The sequence below is a fragment of the Salvelinus fontinalis genome, chromosome 27, assembly GCF_029448725.1.
Source record: "Salvelinus fontinalis isolate EN_2023a chromosome 27, ASM2944872v1, whole genome shotgun sequence".
In the NCBI taxonomy this organism is placed as follows: domain Eukaryota; kingdom Metazoa; phylum Chordata; class Actinopteri; order Salmoniformes; family Salmonidae; genus Salvelinus; species Salvelinus fontinalis.
Window position 1 is genome coordinate 36,478,941 of NC_074691.1, and position 9,287 is coordinate 36,488,227.

At 48.8% G+C, this 9,287-nt stretch overlaps 1 protein-coding gene across 1 annotated transcript in view; it reads right to left on the bottom strand.

Moving 5' to 3' along the window:
• The window catches only part of aven (apoptosis, caspase activation inhibitor), a 51,819-nt gene that overhangs the window by 28,489 nt on the left and 14,043 nt on the right, over positions 1 to 9,287 (bottom strand). The window lies entirely within an intron of this gene.

Genomic DNA, 9,287 nt, shown 5'->3' on the forward strand with positions numbered 1-9,287 from the left:
CTAGATAGCTTTTATGGTTACTTCGACAAGAAAGTTTGTTTTACAAGCTACACCAAGCTATCTTTTCGAAATCGGTCTTTTCGGAAACAGTATCCGGACATAACACCGAGTACCACCGTCCTAGATAACCAATTAATCGCTATCTGACTAGCCTACCATGCTACTTCTTTTCTGACAGCTAAAAACATCTCAGCTATGGCGACAAAAGCATCTCCCACTCCAAACGAGGAGGAGCATGAATCTGCTCCTGTGGAAACAAGATATCGGCCAAGGACACCAACTTGGTGTGCTCTGCTTGCCTTGGGCTGCAACATGCCCAGGAAGCATTAGCCTCTCCCGGCTACTGTCCACACTGTGCTCCTGTCCACACCACTATCGCAACCAGGCTATAGGCCAAGGGATGCAGTCAGACATGTTGTTTCTCACAAAATCAAAAAAAAAAAAAACAGGGTGCCTTCCTATAACGCCACCAGAGGGAGTTACCGCACCTTCTGTGGTGATAGGCCACACAAGCACTCTCTCAGTGCGGGCCATCCGAGCATGCGCAGTGCGTCGCCTTTTGGTTCCAAAAACGGGAGCGGCATACGCCCGATCCTAGATCTAAGTGCTTTAAAACGGACACATGAGAAAGTAAACGTTAAGAATGTTGACACACGTCAACCTGAAGGACGCTTACTTTCACATCTCAATATACCCTTCTCACAGGAAATTTCTCAGATTTGCTTTACAATGCATAATCTACGAATTTTGGCCTTTCACTGTCATCACAGGTTTTTTTTTACAAAATGTACCGAGGCAGCCATAGCCCCACTCAGAGGGACATTCAGCTGATGACGTACATTGACGATTGGCTGCTGTGCGCTCAATCGAGACAAGATGTCTTAGAACACAGTCAGTTGCTCTTGGAACACCTGACATTTCCGGGTTTCAGAATAAACACAGTAAAGAGCGTTCTGATTCCCACGCAGACAATCTCTTTCCTAGGTTTAACCCTAGATCCAGAATCAATTCAAAGCTTGCCTTGCAGTGGAATGTATATAGAAAATTCCAGAATTGCCTAGCATTGTTTTGTAAAGGGAACCTGGTCTCTTTCAAAAACATGCTTGAGGCTGCTAGGTTTGATGGCATCAGCTTTAGTAGTCTTCCCATTAGGAGGCTTGAATATGAGAGGGTTTCAACGCTGGGTCCCTTCTCTGGGTCTGAGCCCAATACGTCACAATGTACAGATCGCCATAGATCTCCTGGAGACACCCAATGTTTCTGTCACAGGGTGTCCAGCTGGGCACTGTTTTATCCATAAAAGGTAGTCTCGAAGGACGCATATCTCTCGGATTGAGATGCGAACCACGAGGGCAGAACGGTGACCCAATCTCCGACCTACTCACAAACTGCCTGGAACTCCTTGCAGCGTCCCTAGCATTAAAGTTGTTCCTACCCTTTCTGGAGGGTCGTCATGTTCTAGTCAGAACAGAGAATACCACCGTTGTGGATTACATAAACAGACAAGAGGGACTGCAATCCCCTCACATACACACACTGGCACACAGACTGATTGTGTGGAGCAGTGAGCATCTCCAGTCACTGAGACCTACTCATGTACCAGGAGTACTGAATCTGCGGGAGGATTTACTCTCCAGAGGGAACCCTCTATATGGGGGGTGGAAGCTCCACCCAGAGGGAGCCAATCAGGTTTAGATGCACTTCGGCATTCCAGCAGTGGATCTTTACACATCAATGGAGAATACTCATTGTCCACTGTTCTTTTCCCTGAAGGATCGGGATTCACCGATGGGAGTAGACATGTTGGCTCACGAGTGGCCACGCGCCCTCCTGTATGCATTCCCCCCACTGGCCCTGATTTCCCCCACCCTAGCCAGGGTGCAAGGAGAAGGGTCTGTCTCTCATACTAATAGCGCCACATTGGCCAGAGAAAACACTAGCTAGCAGAGATCAATCAACTACTATGTGGTCAACTGTGGCCCCTCCCTCTGCGTCAGGACATACTGTGCCATGCGCGCAGGGAGATTTTGAATCCTCACCCGGAACGGTTGGCACTCTGGGCCTGGCCAGTGAACGGTTCAACTTGAACACTGCCAGCTTCCCCAAAATGTAATTTAGACTATTCAAAGTGGTAGAGCCTCGTCCACCAGGTCCCTTGATGATTGTAAACGGCACGTGTTTGAGGAATGATGCACTAAGTCACAGACAGTGCCACTCCAGTGCTCTGTCCCAGTAATCCTGTCATTTCTACAGGAATTATTAGACAAAGGAGGCTTTTTCTACTATTGAGGTATATCATGAGAGGGGAGCTAACATGATGCAGTTCCTCAGGACAGACTAGAGTCAGTATGAGAGGGGAGCTAACATGATACAGTCCAGACACCCAGTGGTTCCTCAGGACAGACTAGAGCCAGTATGAGAGGGGAGATAACATGATGCAGCCCAGACTCCCAGTGGTTCCTCAGGACAGACTAGAGTCAGTATGAGAGGGGAGATAACATGATACAGTCCAGACTCCCAGTGAGTTCAGTGGTTCCTCAGGACAGACTAGAGTCAGTATGAGAGGGGAGCTAACATGATACAGTCCAGACTCCCAGTGAGTTCAGTGGCTCCTCAGGACAGACTAGAGTCAGTATGAGAGGGGAGCTAACATGATACAGTCCAGACTCCCAGTGGCTCCTCAGGACAGACTAGTGCCAGCAATCAGTAAGTGGAGAAGGCACGGTGCACTCGCGCTATAAGGGGGCCTCGGGTGTGCTGATAGACAAGGGTTGGTCGGTATCCAGATTTCCATATCGCCCTTCTCTCATCCTGGGATTTACGGTATTACCATCTAAGTACACAAGGGGGCACTAAAAACGAAACAAGTTAGGCACATTGGCCGTCTATTAGCAGAATGTTAGCAAAAGTAATAGCGAATTTCTAGAGGCTGCTAGCTAAATATGCTAACGACCGCAAACGAAAATGAAAGACCGGCAATCCAGCTCATAAAGTTATACATATAGGTAGTAGCTATCGAATGTCATTTTTTTTTGCGTTTGGACATTTACAAGCAAATGTGAACGAGAGACATTGTGCAAATGAACCAAGTTTTGACGCATGCTTGTCTGAAGTAAGAAGAGCACCTGCTCTGGGGCAACATGCGTACATGCTGTGTCTGTGTGGAGTCGCTAAGGCAACGGGCCTGCCTGCTCTGCTCAGAGGGGGGAGGAGCAGACTGAGGGGCTGAGAACAGTGAGGAGAAGAAATAAGTAAATCAAGATAGCAGCAGTGGCAGCTGTACAGATAACTCATCCAAAGAGCTTCGACTTCACGGCAGAAATCTAACACTATTTGAAGCATCCACCACACAAACAAAATGAATCTATCTAAATTACACTCACAGGTTTGTTGTTGTTATTATGCAAATTAGATTTCATCAGGGGTGCGGACATTGACCTGAGGGGGTTAATAGTCAGTGTGGAGGAGGTGTTGTTGCCAATCCTCTCGGCGTGTGGTCGGCCCTTCAGGAAGTCCAGGTGCAGAGGGTGGTGTTCAGACCCAGGGCTCTGTGCTTGGTGTCGAGCTTAGAGGGAACAATAGTGTGTAATGCTGAACTGTAGTCAATGAACAGCATCCTCAATTAGGTGTTCCTCTTGACTAGATGTGTAGCGGCCGTGTGATTAGTGATGGAAATGGCATCTTCCGTGGATCTGTTGGAGCGGTAGGCAAATTAGAGTGGGCCCAGTGTGCCTGGCATGATGGCCTTGATGTGGGCCGTGACCAGCCTCTCCAAGCACTTCATGATGACCGGGGTAAGTGCGACGGGGCGAGTTCTTTGGGCACGTCACCTTGTTTTTATTGGGCACTGGGACGATGGTCTCCTTGAAGCAGGTGGGGACTGATGTCTGAGAAGAAGCCCACCAGCTGGTCAGCACACACTCCGAGGACGTGGCCAGGGATGCCGTCTGGGCTGGCGGATTTATAAGTATTCACTCTTTTGAGCGTTTTCCTCCTGTAAGTCTCGGAGAGACTAGAAAGCATCTAGACGTCAAGAGCAGCGGGAGTCTTCCTGAATGGCTCAGTATTGTCTGCCTCGAAGCGAGCATAGAATGTGTTGAGCGTGTCTGGCAGGGAGGCTTCAGTGGGCACCACACAGCTGCATTTGCCTAAACCAGCTAGACATACTGCTATCCGACCAGCTTACCTAATACCTAAAACAGTGAAAGGATATATGTCATAAAAGTCTGTAGTCATAAGCTGTTATGACTACTATATGACATTGCTATGACAGTGTTATGTAATGCGAATGGTCTCATTTCTTAATGAACAGCCTTCACTAAGCAGGCCTGACCCAGGCCAGAGAGAATGATGACGTCGTCTCATTGGTCAGATATGACTGAATCCCCCTCAAGCATAGCCTAGCACACAACAATGCAAAGATAAATAATAAATTAACTAGGCAAGTCAGATGAGCAAATTCTTATTTACAATGACAGCCTACCCCTAATATGTACTACTAGTATAGTACTACAAACACTGCAAAGTGTACTAGAGACTACAAGGCTATACTAGAGAGAAGCAGGGTAAATCCATTTGAATTCAATATTTTTTGGTGGGGGATAACATCTTCCATACATATTTGCCCATTGTATAAATGCTCAGAAAGTTGGACTTTTTTAGAGCGGGATTTTAAAAACATTCAAAAGATGGAAGGTGCTCAAAGTTGACCTATGTTGCATACACCAAACTGCAGTGGTCTGAAGGGATAGGTCCACTCTATTAATTCTATTTCTATGATTTGAAATGACACCCACCATGTATTCAAGATCATGTTGTGCCTCAACCGATGGCAGAAACAACACAAACATCCCAGACAGTGTCAAGTAGGATCTAAGTTACAATATGAGAATATAACATTTAAATAAATTTAAAAAAAAACTGGCATTTTTAGATAATCTGACGTTTGGTAAAAATATATTTTTAACGTATTTATCAAGAAATTATGCTTTTAAGCTTTTAAATTCTAACTCAATCGTTTATCTTTTCCAGTGATGAAGACATGGATGTCTCAAGGTGTGGTATATAACATAGATCAACTGAACACCTTGATCTCCTGAAAGCATCACTTTCTGACCACTTCTACCTATAGGGTAAACATCTATGGAATGTTTTGTTTAAAATCAAAAGGAATGATGTCAAATAGTGATTAAAAAGTGATACCCAGCGATAACAAGGTAGTTGATTGGGGATAAATTAAAGATATGCATTGATATAAGATATGCATTGAGACCAGGACTGGGTTCAATTCCATTGAGGAGTTTTCATTTTAATTTCAGTTGACTTTCTTGCGAACGTCTTGTCAATAACAGGATGTTTTCTGTGTCATACGCTGCTGATCCATGTATCTTCCAACCCACGCGTGTACCCGTGGACACTCACACCCTCTTGGAGCTCAATATGGACACTCACGCGCATACCCATGGACACTCACGCCCCCATGGAGCTCAATATGGACAATCACGCCCCCTTGGAGCTCAATACGGACACTCACGCCCCCATGGAGCTCAATATGGACACTCACACTCCCATGGAGCTCAATATGGACACTCACACGCATACCCATGGACACTCACGCCCCCATGGAGCTCAATATGAACACTCACTCGCATACCCATGGACACTCATGCCCACTTGGAGCTCAATATGGACACACACCCCCATGGAGCTCAATATGGACACTCATGCCCCCATGGAGCTCAATATGGATACTCACGCCCCCTTGGAGCTCAATATGGACACTCACACGCATACCCATGGACACTCACACCCCCATGGAACTCAATATGGACACTCACGCCCCCGTGGAGCTCAATATGGACACTCACGCCCCCGTGGAGCTCAATATGGACACTCACGCCCCCGTGGAGCTCAATATGGACACTCACACGCATACACATGGAGCTCAATATGGACACTAACACCCCCTTGGAGCTCAATATGGAAACTCACGCCCCCTTTGAGCTCAATATGGACACTCACGCATGTACACGTGGAGCTCAATATGGACACAAGCGCGTACACGTGGAGCTCAATATGGACACCAACGCCCCCTTGGAGATCAATATGGACACTCACGCCCCCATGGAACTCAATATGGACACTCATGCCCCCATGGAACTCAATATGGACACTCACGCCCCCATGGAGCTGAATATGGACACTCACGTGCATACACGTGGAGCTCAATATGGACACTAACACCCCCTTGGAGCTCAATATGGACACTCACGCCCCCTTTGAGCTCAATATGGACACTCACGCCCCCTTTGAGCTCAATATGGACACTCACGCATGTACACGTGGAGCTCAATATGGACACAAGCGCGTACACGTGGAGCTCAATATGGACACCAACGCCCCCTTGGAGATCAATATGGACACTCACGCGCCTTGGAGATCAATATGGACACTCACGCCCCCGTGGAGCTCAATATGGACACTCACGTGCATACACGTGGAGCTCAATATGGACACTCACGTGCATACACGTGGAGCTCAATATGGACACTCACGTGCATACACGTGGAGCTCAATATGGACACTAACACCCCCTTGGAGCTCAATATGGACACTCGCGCCCCCTTTGAGCTCAATATGGACACTCACGCATGTACACGTGGTGCTCAATATGGACACTCACGCATGTACACGTGGAGCTCAATATAGACACAAGCGCGTAAACATGGAGCTCAATATGGATACTCACGCCCCCGTGGAGCTCAATATGGACACGCACGCCCCCGTGGAGCTCAATATGGACACGCACGCCCCCGTGGAGCTCAATATGGACACCCACGCCCCCTTGGAGCTCAATATGGACACCCACGCCCCCGTGGAGCTCACTATGGACACTCACGCACCCTTTGAGCTCAATATGGACACTCACGCATGTACACGTGGAGCTCAATATGGACACCAACGCCCCCTTGGAGATCAATATGGACACTCACGCCCCCATGGAACTCAATATGGACACTCACGCCCCCATGGAACTCAATATGGACACTCACGCCCCCATGGAACTCAATATGGACACTCACGTGCATACACGTGGAGCTCAATATGGACACTAACACCCCCTTGGAGCTCAATATGGACACTCACGCCCCCTTTGAGCTCAATATGGACACTCACGCATGTACACGTGGAGCTCAATATGGACACAAGCGCGTACACGTGGAGCTCAATATGGACACCAACGCCCCCTTGGAGATCAATATGGACACTCACGCCCCTTGGAGATCAATATGGACACTCACGCCCCCGTGGAGCTCAATATGGACACTCACGTGCATACACGTGGAGCTCAATATGGACACTAACACCCCCTTGGAGCTCAATATGGACACTCGCGCATGTACACGTGGTGCTCAATATGGACACTCACGCATATACACGTGGAGCTCAATATAGACACAAGCGCGTAAACATGGAGCTCAATATGGACACTCACGCCCCCGTGGAGCTCAATATGGACACGCACGCCCCCGTGGAGCTCAATATGGACACCCACGCCCCCGTAGAGCTCAATATGGACACCCACGCCCCCGTGGAGCTCAATATGGACACCCACGCCCCCGTGGAGCTCAATATGGACCGCCACGCCCCCGTGGAGCTCACTATGGACACTCACTCTTCCGTGGAGCTCAATATGGACACTCAAGCCCCCGTGGAGCTCAATATGGACACTCACTCCCCCGTGGAGCTCAATATGGACACTCACGCCCCCGTGGAGCTCAATATGGACACTCACGCCCCCGTGGAGCTCAATATGGACACTCACGCCCCCGTGGAGCTCAATATGGACACTCACGCCCCCGTGGAGCTCAATATGGACACGCACGCCCCCGTGGAGCTCAATATGGACACTCACGCCCCCATGGAGCTCAATATGGACACTCACGCCCCCGTGGAGCTCAATATGGACACTCACGCCGCCTTGGAGCTCAATATGGACACTCACGCCCCCTTGGAGCTCAATATTGACACTCATAACCATGCGGCTCAATATGGACACTCACGCCCCCTTGGAGCTCAATATGGACACTCATGCCCCCGTGGGGCTCAATATGGACACTCATGCCCCCGTGGGGCTCAATATGGACACTCATGCCCCCGTGGAGCTCAATATGGACACTCACGCCCCCGTGGGGCTCAATATGGACACTCATGCCCCCGTGGTGCTCAATATGGACACTCATGCCCCCGTGGGGCTCAATATGGACACTCATGCCCCCGTGGGGCTCAATATGGACACTCATGCCCCCGTGGAGCTCAATATGGACACTAACGCCCCCTTGGAGCTCAATATGGACACTCATAACCATGCTGCTCAATATGGATGCTTATATAACCACCTTTGCTGGGGGGGTCCGGGCTCATGCCCCCCTGGGAGATTGAGGTCACTTCTGGTGACTTTCTAAAAATACATTCTACTCCAAAAAGCATGAAAATGTAATTACGTTGACACCATCTGAAATACACTGTAACTGATGCGAGGGCACGTATGCTAGGAGCCACTGAGCTTACCTAAAGCTGTACGAACACTCAATGCACCAATCACAAGTCATATCCTCCGCTGATACTCCCACTGCCTGTTAGGAGAATGTGTGTGTCAGAATGTCAGAGCTATCAAATTAACTCGTTATGTATTAGGAAGTGTCAGGCTGTCTGAAGATCTATTACCCAACGGCAGTGGACACACACACACACACACACACTCCTCTTCCTCCTCCTCCTCTCCACCCCATCTTCCCATCTACATGTTCAGTGTCCTGTAACTTGACGAGCCATGGGGAATTTATCCTCCCGCCCAGCCTCGACTCCATCTGTGACTGTGGTCCGCGTGGCGTAGACCCAGGCTGTCGCCTCCACACCTGGGGAACCTCAGACATGGTCTATCCTTCACCCATAGTCCACATCAGAGCTGCTCTAACTTCAATAGAGATCCAGAGGACAGTTGACTATCTGCTCTATTTCTTGGCATAAGAACGTGAACACCAGAGATCACCTAGATCACACTCTGCTTCTCCCAGAAGGCCATCCACTGAGAGACTGGGAGATTTCACTGGAATGACCTGAGAGAAGACATCATCCTTAGCCCCTCTCTATTGTAAAAAGAGATCTACAGAGAAGACATCATCCTTAGCCCCTCTCTATTGTAAAAAGAGATCTACAGAGAAGACATCATCCTTAGTCCCTCTCTATTGTAAAAAGAGATCTACAGAGAAGACATCATCCTTAGC